Source organism: Mya arenaria, chromosome 9, assembly GCF_026914265.1.
Source record: "Mya arenaria isolate MELC-2E11 chromosome 9, ASM2691426v1".
In the NCBI taxonomy this organism is placed as follows: Eukaryota; Metazoa; Mollusca; class Bivalvia; order Myida; family Myidae; genus Mya; species Mya arenaria.
Window position 1 is genome coordinate 21,412,238 of NC_069130.1, and position 20,633 is coordinate 21,432,870.

At 33.3% G+C, this 20,633-nt stretch overlaps 1 protein-coding gene across 3 annotated transcripts in view; it reads right to left on the bottom strand.

Moving 5' to 3' along the window:
• The window catches only part of LOC128202666 (uncharacterized), a 35,962-nt gene that overhangs the window by 9,566 nt on the left and 5,763 nt on the right, over nucleotides 1-20,633 (bottom strand). Inside the window, exon 2 of one of the 3 annotated variants that reach the window (XM_052903704.1) lies at nucleotides 5,924-5,999. The exons of 1 other annotated variant lie outside the window; for it this stretch is intronic. The gene's annotated coding sequence lies outside the window, so the exon portion shown is untranslated. Of the gene's footprint in view, nucleotides 1-4,501; nucleotides 4,891-5,923; nucleotides 6,000-20,633 lie in introns of those variants that run through there. One more of the 3 variants, XM_052903703.1, reaches the window with a different exon arrangement.

Genomic DNA, 20,633 nt, shown 5'->3' on the forward strand with positions numbered 1-20,633 from the left:
TGCAGGTGCCCTTCATGTATATATCGTTATGTTTTGACAGAATGAAATGAAAAAAGCCGTCAAACTCATAATTATAAGTTGGATATTTATTTTTTTGTGTACGGAACTAATATAAAATAACATTATCTGGTAATATTTCTTGTTTTTATGATATTTTATAGACGCTATGTGCTTTAACCCGGAATCCTGATCGGAACAACTACCCACTTTTGATACTAAACAATTTGTACGTGAAGGATTTGCCATATCAAAAATCTAAAAAAAATCTGTCAACGTACAATTATTTGGACTACGCCCCCCCCCCACATAGTGACATTACTCCGCAAAGCTTTGTCTGCTTTTCCCCCGCAAAATTTCCCGGGGAATGGGCGTAACCTAGGTTCCCTTTGGTGCGAGGACATTTTACCATCAGTTCATCCCTGCAGGGAAGGAATTTAAGCGGGAATTAGTCCTTTGAAGATTTTTAGACTATGGCAGACTCGAGACAGGGATACATAATGTAGCTAGTGTCGGTTAGAACCAGCCGCCCGAGTAGCCCAGTTGGTTAGAGCGCTGTGCTAGTGTTCCGGCAGTCGTGGGTTCGAGCCCCACACCGGCGCACTTTTCCTCCCAGGTTTACTTTAGTAACAAATGTCAAAATAATAAAAAAGTATCCCTGATCGCTAATTATTGTAGCTTTATAAAGCCGGGGTTGGCTGGACTGAAAATCCCCACTATTCCCCGGACCTGGGGAGGCCATGGTTACAATTGACTGGTGCAATAGTTAGCAACAGACTTGGCGTCAATTGAATTTAGTTTGAAGGATAATCAATAACACTTTTTTACCTTTTATTTCAAAAAAATTGATTGCAGACATAGAAACAGTGATTCGTCACAATCGTGAGCTTATGCTGACATAGAAACAGTGATTCGTCACAATCATGAGCTCATTTGTTTGTCATACTGTACCAAATTATTTGGGAATATTGTTAGCACATGTTTTAATAATACCATTTTACCTCAGGACATTTTTTCAATAAGAACTCCTTCAATTGTTATTTTAAAAACTGTTTTGCTTAATGATAAAGGAAATTTATTCATTTTATTAAACAGATGTGCACAGGAAGGTATGCAATTCTAATTTTGTTAATTTTATCCAAAATTGAAAACTTATGGCTAAGTATCTGTAGATGTTGATATATATTATATATACAATTGACTGTTTTATTGCTTATTAGTGTTGGGAATCGGACTGAAATATTACTATAGATAATCGGTTTATGAAAACAATCAATGATCGATTTATAATCGCTTTAATCATTATTTAACTATCTTTGGTCATCATATATAAGGCATATAGATAAACTACATGAACCAGTTTAAGAAAAAATGTTCCCTTACAATATTATTTGTACATTTATTTGTATAAATTACATTATTTATTCAGAACGCAACTATACTTTAGTGTTTACAAGTTACTATTACAGATCATGAGACCGCAGGCTCTAAATTTTGTGTACGGTATTGAATACATACGTGTAAAGTAAACACAAAGAAAAATATCAATTTTGTTTTGATAATCAGTCAGTAACAAGTAAAACAAGCAGTTGAATATTCTGTATGTTTTACAAGAACATTTTCTTTCAGAAAACTGAGAAAACTAAATTCTTACATGATATAAGAAGTAAACAATAACATTTTAAAACCACAAAAGTGTGATGTTGAGAACCAATCCTTTTGCAGTTAAATTACAAAGAAAATTTGTAATAAGGTACTGTAGGGAGCTACTGACATGATAATATGACTAGATAACACAACATAGTACCACATGAACATTTCAACATTAACATGTATTGACCAGAAACAAAATATATTTTCAAGACAATCTTTTAACTGGTAGTCGGTAGTGGTTACGTCTCTTGTTTCTATAATTGATTGTTCATAATTTGAACAATCTTGGTAGAGGACTATTTGGTCATCCTAACTACCAAATATCAACGGCCTAAGCTTTGTGGTTTGGGAGAAGAAGATTTTTAAAGTTTTTCCTTTTGGTTGCCATGGCAACCAGAGTTCTGCATGGAATTGAATAATTGCAATAAGAAACATGCCTGTTTCACATGTTCACATTTGTAATGACTTACATTTCACCCTAATGACAGTTTGAGTTTGTTAACGAGTAGCTTCGTAATCTACGGCATATTAGCATTTTACTCTCTGAAAATAGATATATAGCAATCTAAAACCAGTATGTCAATATAACGCATCTACATATAAGAAGTCTTTAAAATAGTAAACAGTTGGTGAATGTAAATTATAAGCCGTTACATTAAAACAAATGGATACAATTACTGCCATGATAGCAAATAATTTTGAGGACACCATGTCATAGCATACTTTCTTTTATATGCTTATTTCCAGAAAGAAGTAAGAAAAGTGTTTAAACAAACGCGTAATCTTAATCAAATGGTAACGTACAATACACACACTACATGGATAATGGAATGGACTGCTTCCGTTTTGTGTGATCAGTTCGTCAGTCATACCTTTGTCAATTTAAAAGGACAACTGCTCACAAACAAACCCCGTACTCTATGTACATTGTGTAAATTAGGCCAATCAGTGATAATAATCACTTAGTATTTGATGTCAGGTAGTAATAGGATAGTCTGCTCTTTTGTGTTAACAAGATCAACTAATGATTATTTTATCAATCATCTAACGTAACCTCTGAAAACATATCTGTATTGTTTATATTTGTTTTATGTCATTATATTTGACGCATACCTGAATAATACCAAAATGTATATTTCGTATACGCATTCCCACTTAATACGATTAAGATACAATCTAAGCAGGGCTTTTACACATGCCGAAATCTGCTAAGCTGTGCGCTGATCACCAAATAGTCCTCTACCAAGATTGTTCAAATTATGGCCCTTGGGTCAAAATTGGCCACGCCCCGGGGGGTCATGGGTTTTCTCTATATGTTTATAGTGAAAACTTAAGAAATCTTCTCCTCTATACTTACTTGGTCTAGAGATTAGATATTTGGCATGATTCATCGTCTAGTGGACCTCTACAAAGTTTGTTCAAATTATGGCCCTGGGGTCAAAATTGGCCCCACCCCGGGGGGTCATGGGTATTTTCTATATGTTTATAGTTAAAACTTCAAAAATCTTCTCCTCTGAACTTACTTGGACTAGAGCTTAGATATTTGGCATGATTCATCGTCTAGTGGACCTTTACAAAAATTGTTCAAATTATGGCCTTGGGGTCAAAATTGGCCACGCCCCGGGGGGTCATGGGTTTTCTCTATATGTTTATGGTGAAAACTTCAAAAATCTTCTCTTTTGAACTTACTTGGACTAGAGCTTAGATATTTGGCATGATTCATCGTCTAGTGGACATATACAAAGACTGTTCAAATTATGGCCTTGGGGTCAAAATTGGCCCCGCCCCCTGGGGGGTCATGGGTTTTCTCTATATGGTTATAGTAAAAAAATTCAAAAATCTCCTCTGAACTTACGTTGCGTAGAGCTTAGATATTTGGCATGATTCATCGCCTAGTTGACCTCTTCAAAGTTTGTTCAAATTATGGCCCTGGGGTCAAAATTGGCCCCACCCCGGGGGGTCATGGGTATTTGCTATATGTTTATAGTTAAAACTTCAAAATTCTTCTCCTCTGAACTTACTTGGACTAGACCTTAGATATTTGGCATGATTCATCGTCTAGTGGACCTTTACAAAAATTGTTCAAATTATGGCCTTGGGGTCAAAATTGGCCACGCCCCGGGGGGTCATGGGTTTTCTCTATATGTTTATAGTGAAAACTTCAAAAATCTTCTCCTTTAAACTTACTTGGACTAGAGCTTAGATATTTGGCATGATTCATCGTCTAGTGGACCTATACAAAGACTGTTCAAATTATGGCCTTGGGGTCAAAATTGGCCCCGCCCCGGGGGGTCATGGGTATACTCGATATGTTTATAGTTAAAACTTCAAAAATCTTCTCCTCTTAACTTACTTGGACTAGAGCTTAGATATTTGGCATGATTCATCGTCTAGTGGACCTCTACAATGACTGTTCAAATTATGGCCCTGAGATCAAAATTGGCCCCGCCCCCTGGGGGTCATGGGTTTTCTCTATATGGTTATAGTAAAAAAAATCAAAAATCTCCTCTGAACTTACGTTGCTTAGAGCTTAGATATTTGGCATGATTCATCGTCTAGTGGACCTCTACAAAGATTGTTCAAATTATGGCCTTGGGGTCAAAATTGGCCCCGCCCCGGGGGGTTAGGGTATTCTCTATATGTTTATAGTCAAAACTTCAAAATTCTTTTCCTCTGAACTTACTTGGACTAGAGCTTAGATATTTGGAATGATTCATCGTCTAGTGGACCTCTTCAAAGATTGTTCAAATTATGGTCCTGAGATCAAAATTGGCCCCGCCCCCTGGGGGGTCATGGGTTTTCTCTATATGTTTATAGTGAAAACTTCAAAAATCATCTCCTCTGAACTTACGTGGCTTAGAGCTTAGATATTTGGCATGATTCAACGTCTAGTGGACCTCTACAAAGTTTGTTCAAATTATGGCCCTGGAGTCAAAATTGGCCACACCCTGGGGCTGATGGGTTTTCTCTATATGGTTATAGTAAAAAAATTCAAAAATCTCCTCTGAACTTACGTTGCTTAGAGCTTAGATATTTGGCATGATTCATCGCCTAGTTGACCTCTTCAAAGTTTGTTCAAATTATGGCCCTGGGGTCAAAATTGGCCCCACCCCGGGGGGTCATGGGTATTTGCTATATGTTTATAGTTAAAACTTCAAAATTCTTCTCCTCTGAACTTACTTGGACTAGACCTTAGATATTTGGCATGATTCATCGTCTAGTGGACCTTTACAAAAATTGTTCAAATTATGGCCTTGGGGTCAAAATTGGCCACGCCCCGGGGGGTCATGGGTTTTCTCTATATGTTTATAGTGAAAACTTCAAAAATCTTCTCCTTTGAACTTACTTGGACTAGAGCTTAGATATTTGGCATGATTCATCGTCTAGTGGACCTATACAAAGACTGTTCAAATTATGGCCTTGGGGTCAAAATTGGCCCCGCCCCGGGGGGTCATGGGTATACTCGATATGTTTATAGTTAAAACTTCAAAAATCTTCTCCTCTTAACTTACTTGGACTAGAGCTTAGATATTTGGCATGATTCATCGTCTAGTGGACCTCTACAATGACTGTTCAAATTATGGCCCTGAGATCAAAATTGGCCCCGCCCCCTGGGGGTCATGGGTTTTCTCTATATGGTTATAGTAAAAAAAATCAAAAATCTCCTCTGAACTTACGTTGCTTAGAGCTTAGATATTTGGCATGATTCATCGTCTAGTGGACCTCTACAAAGATTGTTCAAATTATGGCCTTGGGGTCAAAATTGGCCCCGCCCCGGGGGGTTAGGGTATTCTCTATATGTTTATAGTCAAAACTTCAAAATTCTTTTCCTCTGAACTTACTTGGACTAGAGCTTAGATATTTGGAATGATTCATCGTCTAGTGGACCTCTTCAAAGATTGTTCAAATTATGGTCCTGAGATCAAAATTGGCCCCGCCCCCTGGGGGGTCATGGGTTTTCTCTATATGTTTATAGTGAAAACTTCAAAAATCATCTCCTCTGAACTTACGTGGCTTAGAGCTTAGATATTTGGCATGATTCAACGTCTAGTGGACCTCTACAAAGTTTGTTCAAATTATGGCCCTGGAGTCAAAATTGGCCACACCCTGGGGCTGATGGGTTTTCTCTATATGTGTTATAGTGAAAACTTAAAAAATCTGTGCAATATATGACAGGTGAGCAATTCAGGGCCATTTGGCCCTCTTGTTTTAAATCAAAATATTGCCTTCTGATGTAGCATTTATGACGCAATTTATCACGTGGTTTACACACACTGCAAACAGGAACTGATTCCCAACACTTTAGTTCTTTAAGCATTCTGTGCAACTCTCCAAACTTGCCCCAGGGTCTGAAGTAAAAAAAAAATGACCTCATAAATATTCTGCTTTGTGGCATGTTATTAAATGCTTGATCAACACATATCCACTGAATATTATATATATCTTAAAATGTCTGACCTCATCAAATGCAAAAGAATCAGTTACTACAATTCAAAAAAAGATTTTGGTATTAATTTTCTGTCACATAGCTTAGACTTTAAAATTCTAATTAGCTCTTAAAACATGATTTAACATAAGTCATATTATGCACTTGCCACTTGACGATTACAAGTTAAAAGGCCATAAATCACTGACTGTGTAAATCACTGATGGTGCAATCAATTGGAAACAAATGGAATTATTACTAGATTTTGATTGGATGCCTCCATTCAGAGTTTATTATTATATCAGGATTTTGATCCAATCACATTGTGTGTTATACCTATTCTGATGACAAAACAATTTTTAGGCGGAGCTAAATTAGTCCCACCCAATCAAGAAAGGAACATTACTTTGAATTTGTGTCATTAAGAAACAAAACTCTTCCATATTTCTGTATATTTTCTAAGCATTCTCGTTCATTTAGAATGTCAAGTGTCATCTTTGATCCCATTTCTAAATGTAAATAAAATCCCGTATTGCTGTTAGCATTTCTTATTACATCATCATATCATTTTATGTTTAAATAATTGCTTTGCTTATTTATTAGACTAGTTAATAGTGAAACAGACAGTGTTTCTGTAATGAATATGGAATTCTTTATAATTGGAGATTTTGGAAATGGAAATTTAAGGGGTTTGCTTTAAGAATGAAGGCAATGAAAAATAATACATTTTACATAAAAAAGTTGTTAAAATTCAAATCTAAATCATACTCTTTACCTGAAAAAGATTTTATTTATTTATTTTTTTTTCTTCTTGAAGTACAGATATATATATGTCATATTTTCCATTTTAGAATTTTTAAAGAAAGTTGAAGAACTTGAGAAAAAGAAATTTTAGAAAGAAAATTTTCAGTCATATGATTAAGTGAATGTATCAGTTAGTCAGAGACCTTATGTTCTACTTTGCTTTGCAAATGCTTTGTCTTTTTAATTGTAGTGCAGTGAAAGTTGTGTTTCTTTTATGAATTATTTATATATGGTACTCTTTATAATAGGAGATTTTACTTAATCATACCCTCATTGAACAATTTCTTATAATATAAGGGAATGGTTTCTGGAGGAAAAATAATTAAAGTAATAGATTTTATAGTATCAAAAAGGCTATTGATTGAAAGTATTAAATTAAATCTTTATCAAACTCTTCACTTTGATAATAATTTAAAAGTTGAATGATTCTAAAAATATCGAGCTATATGTAATAATTTAAACAAATTTGAAGAGCTTGAGAACCAGAAATTTACAACTTTTAATATTTAGTGTAGCATCTTTTCTGTACTAGGTAGTGTCAAGGTTTTTTCTGCAGTCCTGCTGTGGGGACATTTAAAAGTGTCTGACAAGTTTATGATATACACAGAATGGTGTCACTGTTTCCCACAAGGATCATAAAAACAATGAAAAGGCCTTTTTTCAAAGAACGAAGTCATTCAATACATAGGAAAAGCAATAAATAAGGCCATTTCATAGTAAATTAAATTTAGACTTAGAAAAAGAAAACTTACAAGTATGGTGGTGCCTAGAATTATGCTATTTAAATGACTTATCAGTATGTGGAAAATGCAGCTATTATAATTTCAACAACTTTAAGGTTTAAATGACAGTATATTAATTATAAATTATTATTCACAAGTAGTTTTAAGGTCAATATGTTTTAAATTTTATTAGGACTTTCCTTAGTGGCGGTGGGGGACAATATTGTGCGAGTGTTCTTCAGGGTTGGAGCTGTGGAGGATGGTATATTAACGTTGACACACTTTAAAAATTGTTGACACTCAAATAGGATTATTAAATATATATTTTGATATTTAAAATATCCAATCAAGTTCCATTTCTTGAAACACATATATGATATGTAAACGTGAATTAATCGCCAAATTATAATAAATTAAAGCTGCACTCTCACAGATTTACCAATATTACAAATGTTTTTTTAATTTTTGTCTTGGAAAAAGCAAATTTTTGGTAAATATAGATCTGCAAATCAATGATTGAAGATTGCTGACAAAAGCTAACATCAAAGATTGGCATATTTCGGTCAGAAATTAATAATTAATGGCTTAAGCCTTACTAAAGATTTAAGAAAACTGCATAAAACATTAATATATATGTGTGGCATGTTAGTATTAAAAGTTTAGCAACTAAAAAAGAACACAAGTCATGCATTCAGTGACATATAAAACAATAAAATTGTATTGTTCAGAATTTAAGATATAAAGAAGAATATAGTAAAATTAATGTACATTTTTATTTATTTTTAATTCAATATACATAAATCACAGACCTATAAACCATAGTTTATAGGTCCATGACAATATATCATTGAAGGCTACTGACCCTGATCAAATTTTGATAAGAAATTTTTCAGTAGCAACTCTCTGACTGTTATCTTTGCCTTCATCTAAAAGCACCAAGTATTGTCATGGTAACTGTCTTTACTGTGTATAATTAAGATCTTAGTTGGTCATTTTCCTACTGATATTTATTAAATATAGTCAATTTGCCTGCTAATAGTTTAAATGATCTTATTGACAAAATAAATTGGAATGGTTGAAAAAAGCATATCATTAAAATTTGCTGTTGGAATATATTCTGTGGAATAAATAATAGAATTATATAGAGATACATATAGTTACTTTAAATAAGTTTTGTTTTTAACTAAATTACATAAAAAAATGAATTGAACTGTTGTTTTTTCACACAAAAAATATTTGTTCATTCCTCGATCTTTTGATGTAAAAAATATGTTTTAGATCACCTGCATCATTGTCATAAAAAAAAACATTAGCCTATTCAGATCACTAAAACTCAAAACATGTTCAAGAAGTGAAAGCCCAAAATTGGCAAATACTGAGACAAATGAACTTGGTTTTGTTATATATCAGTGTGTGTATATCACATGATATGTGCAGTCACAAATGCTGCAACAGTAGGCAATATTCCTTTGAATGACTTAAAAGTTAAAACAGAAGACAACTTTTATTTTTATTCACCATTTTGAATTAACTAAAGGACAGACTATACAGCTGCAAAGAGCCCTGTATTTGTTTTCTTACCGGTGTTGATAAGATGATTACTTTTCTCAAACACTTTAAAGCTGCACTCTCACGGATTTACCATTTTGACAAATCTTTTATTTTTTGTCTTTGAATGAGCCAATTTTTGCCAAAATATCTGCTATAAGTGATATAAGACTGCTGACATAAGATCTGACTAAACTAATTTTAATGGCATAAAGCATTACTAACAGTTTAAGAAAAATGCACAAGTATCCATTTTTTAAATTAAAATCGGTGATCTGATTTTTTGTCAGCACTCTTATATCACTGGTTTCCATTCATTTTCGCATAAAGTGGCTCATTCCAAGATAAAAAAAAAAACTTTTTCAAAACGATCAATCTGTGAGAGTGCAGCTTTAATATACCTGTAAAGACTTGTCATAGTGTGCCAAGAAACTAAACTCTCAATCAAACTTTGGTAAAAGATCAAATGCGGGGCTCTGTGTGTGCGGCATAGACTGTGCTAATTTTTATTTAATATGATGAAGAGCTAGTTAAGTTACCTTCATATGAAGCAAAAAAAATGTTTCAATACCCTGTATGAATTTTCTTCACCGGATATTGATTCATAAAAAAAACTTGCTGTAGGGTGCGGAGCTACTTTTCGCTATATGTCTAAATGGAAAAATCTTCTCCTCAGATCCTGCTGACCTGTTTTCAAAATAATGTCACAGAAATGTTCCTAAGGTTACCATCTGTCAAATTCCTTTACCATATGTTGATCCATAAAAAATATGGTTTCAGAAGGGGGGGGATTAGTGGGTGTGGTAGTGGATCTTCACCAAAAGTGTTCAAATGTCCCTAAAGTGAAATATAGCCCTGAGTTATTTACACCCCATAAAGTAGTAGTCTTACACATTTATTTGTTCATGTTCTGTCAACAACTATGCCGTGTTATTTCAATTTTTATATAAATTATATTGTATTATGAAATATCATTGATAATATAATTATGTAGGATTTGAAAAAACAACAACTGCATACTGTTATAAATAAAATATATTTTAAATACCAATATATTATCGATGTTGGCCTGTCCAATTTGTATTTTTCCGAGAGTCAATTTTGTTCCCCAATGTGCAAGGCACAAGCGGTGAAAATAATTCCAATAAAAGTCACTAATTATTATTATTATTGTTATTATTATTAATAAACTATTACTGTTTCAGGAGATAAACAGAAACACAGAGGTGCTATACTTTCTGATGGAAAAGACAACAAATCATCTCCCATCATTTTGGCGTGGCTCAGATCAAGAGGAGAAATTTAAAAAAGGTAATAACTGAGCAACTAAGAACATGCAAGTTGCACTGGTTAGAGTGTAAGACCCATCTCGCTTCATGAGAATTGATAATCATCATTGTATTAAATCAAGAAATTGAATGTAAGTGTCTTGTCTTTTGCAGTGTTTTTGAAATAAAATTTATTAAAAAAAAAAAACTAAATTATTTTTTAATATGATTGTGAATGTGTGATGTTTTCTTCTAATCATTCTCTCTCAAAACCAGATATAGCAAACATATTTCAAGTTGTAGATTTTTTTGTTTTACTTGTAAATATAGTTCTGAGGTTGTATTTTAGGCAAAGCCTTTTTATTCTGCTCAATACAAACTTATTTTGCAAGAATTATGGCCCTTTGTAATTTTTAAACAAATACATTTTTTTTATGTTTTTGTAAGCCCATTATAAAGGGACATTTAATATTTTCACCAGCTGCATTATAAAGTCAGACCGAAAGTGTCCAGTAAGTGTTCAAACAATAACTAATTTAGAATCCTTTCTCAAATCAGGTGAGCAATATATATAGGGCCATCTCTGTGTTTGTCTGACAAAAAAACAATAATCAATATTTGAGTTAAATTGACAAATATTGTTGTAAAATGTTTTGTGAAGACATACAATTGGATTACTTTTGGGTTAATAGGATTATGGTTTCTGCACATAAAAATATTTAGAATAATATTTGGGTCAGTCGGTTCATGTTCAATATTACTGATAGTACAAGTGGAAGCAGTGACTTAAAATAAATTACCAAACAGTTTATGCTCAATTGCTTTGAGTTAACATACAAGATATGACACTTGGAATACTAGATCTTGGTGGCATAAATAAAAGACCTTGTTTTGTCACATTAACTTGTAATCAAGCACTAACTTCCTCTAAATTTTCTTCAGGTGATGGTTGGGCACAAACAAGAAGACTTAGATCACAGGCGTATAGCATATGAGTAGACAGGAGTTTCACACTCTGCCAGACTTACTTCCTCAGACGAGCTGATTTAGGCTTCTCAAGATCACGCACTGCACACTAAGACATAGTCTTTGACTACAACAAGGCCTTAGGGGATGAAAGTACAGAGAGGTCCAATTGAAATCAATTCTGTGCTGCGTCATTTCTTTATTCTAGAGGTTGATGGACATGATTTATGGCATCAAGTGTGCAGTTTGTCAACTAACTATCAACACAGCAGTCTTGTTCACCAGCTGCTCAACTTGAGCTTTTAGCTTTATTGCTTGAAGCCACTGTATAAGAGGAGGGAAGGTGCAGACTCATCAAAAAGTCTCAAGGTTGAAACTAGGAAGAGAAGTTTGTCAAGAGTGTGAATATTTGCTTTGAAAACAATTGTTACAATGATTTGGTTTCCTTTGAAACTTGATACATACTATGTGTATGTTGAATGAATTGAGATGCTTAAATAAAGAACCACTATTCAAATATCAGGAAACTGCATTTTTCATACTAAATTGGTAAATGATGTCACCATTTCCTGTATGTATTTAGATAAGATATGTTTCCACAATTAATATTTTTAGGGACTATTTCTCAACGTAATGAAATAGATTAAATTTGTACAGCGTTATATGAGCTTAATATGTGTTTTCTGTTTCCTTAAAATTGATGAAAAATTTTCAGAAGGTAATGAGACCAGTATCCATTACTGCAATCATGCAATAAAAAATACAGGGACAAGCCCACTGCTCATATAATATGATTAAACCTTGTTTAGGGGCATGAGGCAAACAGAGTTACTTTCAAATGTTAAAGATGCACTCTCACACTTTGGATGTTTTGACAACTGTTTTCATTTTTAGCTCTTCTGGCCAATGTCTATGTGCGTCTGTAAACAATCCTCGTTTACATGATACAGCCTACAGTTCCTTTCGAAAACCAGCCAGATCCGCCCATGTATGCCTAGTTTATGGGCCTTGATAGTATACAAAAATCAGTGTGTCAGTAGGCAATTGCTCGTTAACATGATACAGCCTTTTTGATTGTATCTCAATGAAACTTGTACAGTATCTACATATCCATATGAGCTCGGTTCCTTTCGAAAACCAGCCAGATCCGCCCATGCATGCCAAGATTATGGGCCTTGATAATAAAAAAAATAGTGTGTCAGTAAACAATTGCTCGGTAACACGATACAGTCTTCAGTTTTGATTGTATCTTGATGAAACTTGTCCAGTATATCCATTAGAGCTCAGTTCCTTTCAAAAACCTGATCTGCCCATGTTTCCTGGATTATTGGCCTTGAAATTATTAGATGATGGGCCTTGATAGTATAAAAAATGCTATTTTGTAATAAATGCTTGCGAATATGATACAGTCTTCAGTTTTGAGTATTCAGATACCCATAAGGGGTTGGTTCTTTTCGAAAACAGTGATGTTGACCACACAAACCCAGCCAGTAGAGCATAGGCCCTTTTGGGCCTCTTGTTTGTTTTGGATTGGTACCATCCAGTCTTTGCGAAAAATGCATGGAAACCAGTAATATAAGACTACTGACAAAAAATTCAATTGCAGACTTTTTTATTTAAGTTAAAACATTGATGTTTTATGCACTTTTCTTAAACCGTTAGTAACATTAATCTTCGAAGGAAATATGAAATCTGGGATTTGATGTTTTGTCAGCAATCTTTTACCATTGGTTTGCTGATATTTACGCAAAAATTTGCTCATTCCAAGACAAAACAAAAGTTGTTAAAACGGTATATCTGTGAGAATGCAGCTCTAAATATTTTGGCAAACATGTTTTTGATTTGGCAGCACAATCAATCTTGAACATTGCTTGATTTTACTGCTGTATTAGAAATTACAGGGGTAATGGGGGATTTTTGTTAGTGTTTTTATTGCTTTTTGTGATTTATACAGTCATACTTTATTCCCCAGGGCACAACTTACAAATAGACAGAACAGGAAAATGGTCATTTTAAAAGGTCAAGGACAATGCAAGTTGAACAATCATATTGTTCATGGCTTGTATTTTTGGTATATTTTGTTGCATATATGCTATAAAAAAGTTGAAAGTTAAAAATAACTTCATAGTTGAAATGATGGCTTTGAATGGTTTTGTCAGTTGAGAAACAGCACTATTAAGAAATATGTTAATGGTACTTTATTATTTTAATAAATTTTAGATATTTGTATGAAAATAATTATCTTATTTTGTACATGAGACCTTTTAAACAGTTATTTATAATTTAACAATGTGTAAATGATCAAAACTTAAAGCTGCACTTTCACAGATTGTCATTTTAGACACTTTAAAATTTTTGTCTCAAAAGCTGATTTGGTTATCATTCCTTTAATTCAGTCATATTAGATAATTCACAATAGAACCAATCAAAAATGTTTGGTAAGACTGCCGAAAAGTTCATTTACATTAAATTGTTCGTAATGCTACTATACCCATAAAACATCATTTTAGCCATAAATATGACAAAATGCAATCTGATCTTATTTCAGAAGTCGTATATCACTTAAAATTGGGTCTATGCAAAAAATGGTCTATTTATAGACCAACAATAAAAGAGTGCCGGTAGTCAAAACGATCAATTAGTGAGATTGCAGCTTTAAATACACCTTTTTAAGTCCGCTGTAAAATTCCAATGGTTTGCCTCAATCTTTAAAGCTAGCATACTGTTTAATTGACAGACATACTTTTTGTTTAAAAGTGTCATGATATGTTTGTACAATGTGTTTATATAATTCATTAAAGAAGTCAAAACAAATGTGTTTATCTTGTAATTTGTTTTCTATTATTTAAATGACCCAGACGAAAATTGGGAACGTCAGTGCTAGTTCTTTTACTGCTAATATTCAATGAAGTTTCTATTGATGTAGCAGCAAGGAGGTGTTACATTAAGGATGCATCATATAAACCAAATTATACATTCATATGCACAACATACAGGCGTGTAGCCACCTATACGTGAATACGCGGCTGAAAAAAACATGGTTCTGAAAAAAAACAACACTGAACTTGACTACATGATCCAAAAACTGGTTATTTTCCAGAATGCACTAGATTGCACCGTGGTTTTCAAAATTTTCTGAGGGGGGCATGCCCCCGAACCCCCAGCACATTTATGAATCCACATGAATAGAGGGGTAGCTACGCCCCTAACATTATTGAAACCACAGTGTGGCTAAACAACACTTGTATGATTATCCTACGCAGTGATCTCCCATGGAAAATGCAATCGTCAAAGAATCTAAAGGGGATGTTTATATGGACTAGATTTGAAATACACCAAGTGTTTAAAAATGTTGATTTTAGTCACGAAGAGAATCAACCATACTCCTCACTTGTTGGAGTAAGATGAAAAGTCCACTTACCGCGGGAAAGAAAGTACATTGAAAATATTCATTTGATTCAATTGACTTTATCTTTTTATAAATATGTTGCAATACATAAAATACGTTATTTTTTTTATAATTGTTCACCCATGTTGAATTTTATTTGGCAAATTTATTAGAGATTTATATATTAAGAAACTCAGTTTTTTAGTATGTGAATGGTTTGGACCGGCTTCCTCAGCCGCTAAAGGGATATGTTTATGACATACTTTTTTAAATCTTTCTCACTTGAGTATTTGAGTGAATTTAAGTGAAGCGTACAGGGTTTTGAAAATGCATCTTTTACTTGGATTTTATAGCTTGTTATTACGAAATAAAGTATTGTGAATCAAACTAAGTGTTAAAGCTAAGCTATTGATGGCTGGAACCCTAAATGTTGATATGTGCTAAAATATATAGTCTTTGAAGTCCAAAATTTTGAAATGCGTTACAAACACGATTCAACAAAAGGCTGTTGCACAATCAATTGATTGACATAATCTTCGAGTATGTGTTATCTGCACCGGCATGGGCTTGCTCCCATCTTTTTTTAAAAATGCAATTGAAGTATAAAAGAAAATCAACCTGTTACTATTATTTCTGCAAATTCAGTACCAAGGAGTAAAATAAATATAAGTGTTCAGATGCATTACGAGAAAAAAATATGTCTGTTGTTAAAACATGAGAGAGTCTCTTTAAACAGAAAAGTTTTGGCAGATAGTCAGTCAGATGATCATAATTGTATAAATAATAGCTTTTAAACGTCGTCATTCCTGTTCATCAGAGGTCGGATGATAAATATAATGCATAGCATCATCGCACTGGAGTACGAGAACGTTGTATACAGAGTATGTTTAAACTGAACATGCGTCTGTTTATTTCGATGACCTAAAACGTTTAAACTGTTTAAAGGAACTATAACATTATGAAACAACAATTCTGATTACAGAAACTCATTGGCTCAATCTTTCCACATCCGCCCCTCCTTCAGAACAGGAATTGAATGGCTTAAGATGTTGGGCCGGGGTAGGTGTACTCCTCTAATTTACAGTCCGAAATAGGGCATTTTTATCTTAATATTCTTCTGCTTCTTACCCATGACTATGTGGGTTCGATCCCTACCAGGGCTACTATCTCATGGATGGCCTCTCAAAAATGACACAGTAACAGTTTCTAGCCAGGAAACGGACTAGAGAGTGATTTTATCAGCTAATCACCTTTAGCAAAATCGAGCTTGTTTATTTTAGTTAGATTTAACCAATGAAAGTTGTACCCCTTCATCGGTGCTTTGAAAAATAATTAAAGGACCCTGTTTGAAGCAAGTGCTTGCGCTTTCACGGGTAATCCTTGACCGAGTGGTCTTAAGGAATACATTCAGTGTTCTCTAACCTTAAAGTCGATTAAAATTTCAATATTATAACCAAGTACCACCAGGAAGAATCTTTGGAAAATGCAAAATTAAGCAAACAGTTTGATTTTTTAGATTTATTAGTGAAATATGCATTTTGATAAAACAGTTTTCTGAAAAGGAATAATAAAACTACACATCTGACGCAGTTGTATATAATAAAACTGCTTTAGATTACACACAAGTTGAAAATGCCGATGGTATACGCGAAATCAGGTAACAACTAACATCTTGCATTTGTTATTTTCTTGAATATTCTATCAATATTAAATTAATTAGCAATTATATGATGACATGTATATATCCCAACTTTTTTTTAACCCAGCAGCTGTAATACTGTGGAAATCTCCAACTGGTGATTTCTCCAACTTCTGTGTTCTCCAACTTCTGTATTCTCCAATTGGTGAATTTTATCAATAGAAATTGACTGTGGAATTCTCCAATTGGAAATTTCTCCAATTGGAGAACCGTTTTTACAAAATCATAATTTTTGATTTTTTTTTTAGATTTTAATAAAGTTAATAACTCTAGTACTCAAAACATAAATAGAAATGTAATTTTCTGTTCCAAATTGTAATATTTGATTTTTTTCAAATTGCTGTTTTTTTTCCCCCGTTTCGGCTCGTATGGGAAATTCTCCAATTGGAGTTTGCCAAAACCCCGCGGGGGACCTAAAATCCAATTGGTGGCCAACGGGAGAAATCAATTTTGGAATTAAAATTTTCATATTTCTTAAAACTTTTTTTTTAATTTTACTTAAAATATTTCTAATTTAATGGACAAACTTTCTATGTGTCGCTTTTGAAGTTGATATCTAAGATAATAAAAAAACTAAGTTTGCAAGTAAACCGGATTCGCAAACTTATACCGGATGCTGTTCTTTGTTTCATGCAAAATAATGTAAAGACGCTGGGATTGGTATTTCTTTTGCCTTTTCACAATTGAAACTTTACCTCATTTATATCTAAGCATATGCATCTTCACAAAAGTAAGTAATTCTTCAATAAACAAAACCTTTTCGTTTAAAGGATCCATTTTTTTCATTTCAAGCGTTTTCAAGATAAGGAATGGAACAATAAGTGTTTTAATATTGATTTTATAATGTTTGAAAAATAATTAAAAGTGTACCTTCTTTTATTTGTCTTTAAGAGCATTATTCAATATTATGGAATGGATATATCATATGAAAATCTTAACAATCAATGATGTCGAAACCATCAAGAGGCCATTTGTCCTTTTGAAAAGATTTAATTTATTTTTCAATCACATATATGATCTTAAATGTACCAGTAAGTTTGGATAAAAGTATTCTACGTTTCAAGCATTTTCATTATCGTTTGTGATTGCTTATTAGGGTATATTTCAGCGAATCCCTCGTTAATGTAACTGTTTACTTTAAATGTTGTAGTATACACATGCAACGTAGTTAACTTTCTGAACTACTTTGATATACCTACTCAGAAAGTACTTTTACCACTGTTAGACGATATACCAATACTTATATGAAAAATATACATAAACAAGCTCAGTAGCCAAAGTTTTAAACACAAACCCCTTTTCATGACATAGGGAAAACACGAAAGACATATAACACAAAAAAATCACAAACAAGAAAAATGGAACAGTAGCCACCAAAATGTATTTATGATTATTTAAATGACAGGGTGCTCATAAAACAAGAACATCTAAAGGGATGCCTTAACATAACATATTGAACGTTGAAGTGAGGTCCGGTTTCAATTGTATTGGCTGCATTAATAATTAACTTAGAATAACACACACATTGTTTTACTAGACGCATGAAAGCATGCACTTTTGATCATTGAAATATTTTTCTTTCATCCTTAAAGTAGATATAAATTGAAGTAATATATTATAAATCAAAATAATCTAATACGACATATAAAACGTTTCATTCTACCAATTCTTTAACGTCAACAACGTATGTGTGAATGTGTTATGTATGTATGACCATTCAGATATCCGCTAGTTTGAATATATCAAAGGGTTATTTAACGCGTCAAATGCTTCAGCGACAACTGCTTTGGCACATATAATACGGAGCATTTAAATTTCGATGAACTTCCATCAAAGCCTAAAGCAATGCGAAGGAGCCACTGGTGCTATTCTCATTTTTTTATTGCACGGCCTGCGACAATCCGCCCAAAAGTAGAAGCTATACCACTAAGATATCGGGAGGTTTTATCCGTCAACCTTTTAATTTGTTCGAAAGAGTAAAATAGCATTGTATTCAGTTCTGAATAGAAATTACAACCAATGTTGTTGAGCAAGGAAATAAAACATACTAAGAGATTCACGGCGTATTTCAGTTAAAAGAAAACCAAAACGGAAAAACCTCGACAATAGCTGTATAATATACTTAAGTCATTTATTTGACATATAAGTTATCAGCAAGCAACACTCGTTCAAACGATTTACACAATATGGGATCAACAGGGGTCAGATGTTAAAAATATCGCTAATGGCACCTACAAATAACAAATATATTGTACATCTTAAATCATACAGTGACGAAAATATATTTAATTAGCGTGAATTTTATTTGTCGACGTTTTCCATATACCATATAAGAATAATATTGCAATTTCGATACGCAATTGATTATATTTGTAATGAACAAACAAGTTTAATTTGTTTTTCTATACACACATAAACAACTAGTTAAAACAAAGTAAACAATATAAAATTATTTCTAAATGTCTTTGTATAGATATTGGAAATAAAGGAAACGTAAAGCGCCGCGTTTTTAAAACTAATAAGACAACAATAAGGTATTGATAAGCCTGATAGAATTAAAAACCAATGACATTCTGCACATAAAATCAAAAGGACACTTGCGATGTGGAGAATGAAAGGATTTTATAATACCATTGAAGTTCTGCACATTTCAGTATTGATATTTATCTGTACATACATTATTGACTGAGTAAACAGGGTTGCAAACATTTGAATGAATTTAGAATGAATTTAGTGCACTTGTGCCAGTGTTCAATTATCATATATGGGAAATTTAATATCAAAAGGTTTGGTCATATTTTATTGTGCGAAGACATGGCAGAGCTGTCCGAACCAAGTGAACCATGGTCGTACAATGATATTCCTGTTTGACGCATTTAAAATCATGTGATAAAATTACCCAATTTCGAATTTTATTGCTTGAAACTCTATTGACTCCCTAACAAAACATGATACAGCAAATCTATATCATGCCGTTTCATGCTTAAAACTGAAACTCCTTTTAATACATAGCTATCAATGTGCTCATAGTACAGAGATAACCAAATTCCCGCCTTCATAATCAATCCATCGCCTTGTTGAGTCAACATTCTTGTCAGCATGCCTGTTATCGTACATCTGATACAGTTTAAAAAAACTGAAATGGGTGTCGTTTTTCATTGCATTACAGGAACTATATCGTTCGGTTGGGATTGAACACGGGATTATCAGTATCCAAAGCCAACGCGCTACCACTAAGATTATCCTGTCTTGTGTTACACAGGTCCAACGAAAATATATTTATAGTTCAGATCTTTTGCATACACACCTTTTCGACTCAATATTAACATAGAAGGGCATGTATAAGAAACAGTATACTAATCAAGAAAACGAAAATTTAGATATATATTTTTCACAAGTTGTTACTGAACACTTAATATGTGTACGTTTGAAACTCGGTAACACCCTTAAGTATCATCTGAAAGGGTCTTATGTGTAGTTTTCAGACAAAATCTGTACAAAAGCAAATCTTTATTTCCATTTAAGATCACAAATTTCCACCTCCGATACGGTTTTAAATTATACAACCATTATCCAACTGGTCAATGGGCATTAATATTTTTAAAGGGCCATTGTCCAACTGGTCAATGGGCATCAACATTCTTATACGACCATTGTCCAACTGACCTATGGGCATCAATATTCTTATAAGACCATTTTTAAACTGGTCAATGTTCATCAATATTATTATACGACCATTGTCCAACTGGTCAATGGGCATCAATATATTTATACGATCATTGTCCAACTGGCTAACGTGCATCAATATTCTTATATGACCATTGTCCAACTGTTCAATGGTCATCAAGATTCTTATACGACCATTGTCCAACTAGTCAATGGACATGAAGATTCAACATGATCGAGGTTAATGGAGAACATCAAATAGTTAGCTTTTTATTTTTACCTGCAAACGTCCGTCTAATATGGCGCATGCTTTACACTTCGAAAAGCCGTACAAAATGCATAAATTACACATTGTGTTCTTTTTCGGTACACACTTTAGCTTGCAGCAAAACATAGCTATTTAACTTATGACAGATTAACATATTACATTTTATAAAACACGTTTAAAGGTTTAGGGAATGGTCTGGATATATGCACATAAGTAGCAATATGGATA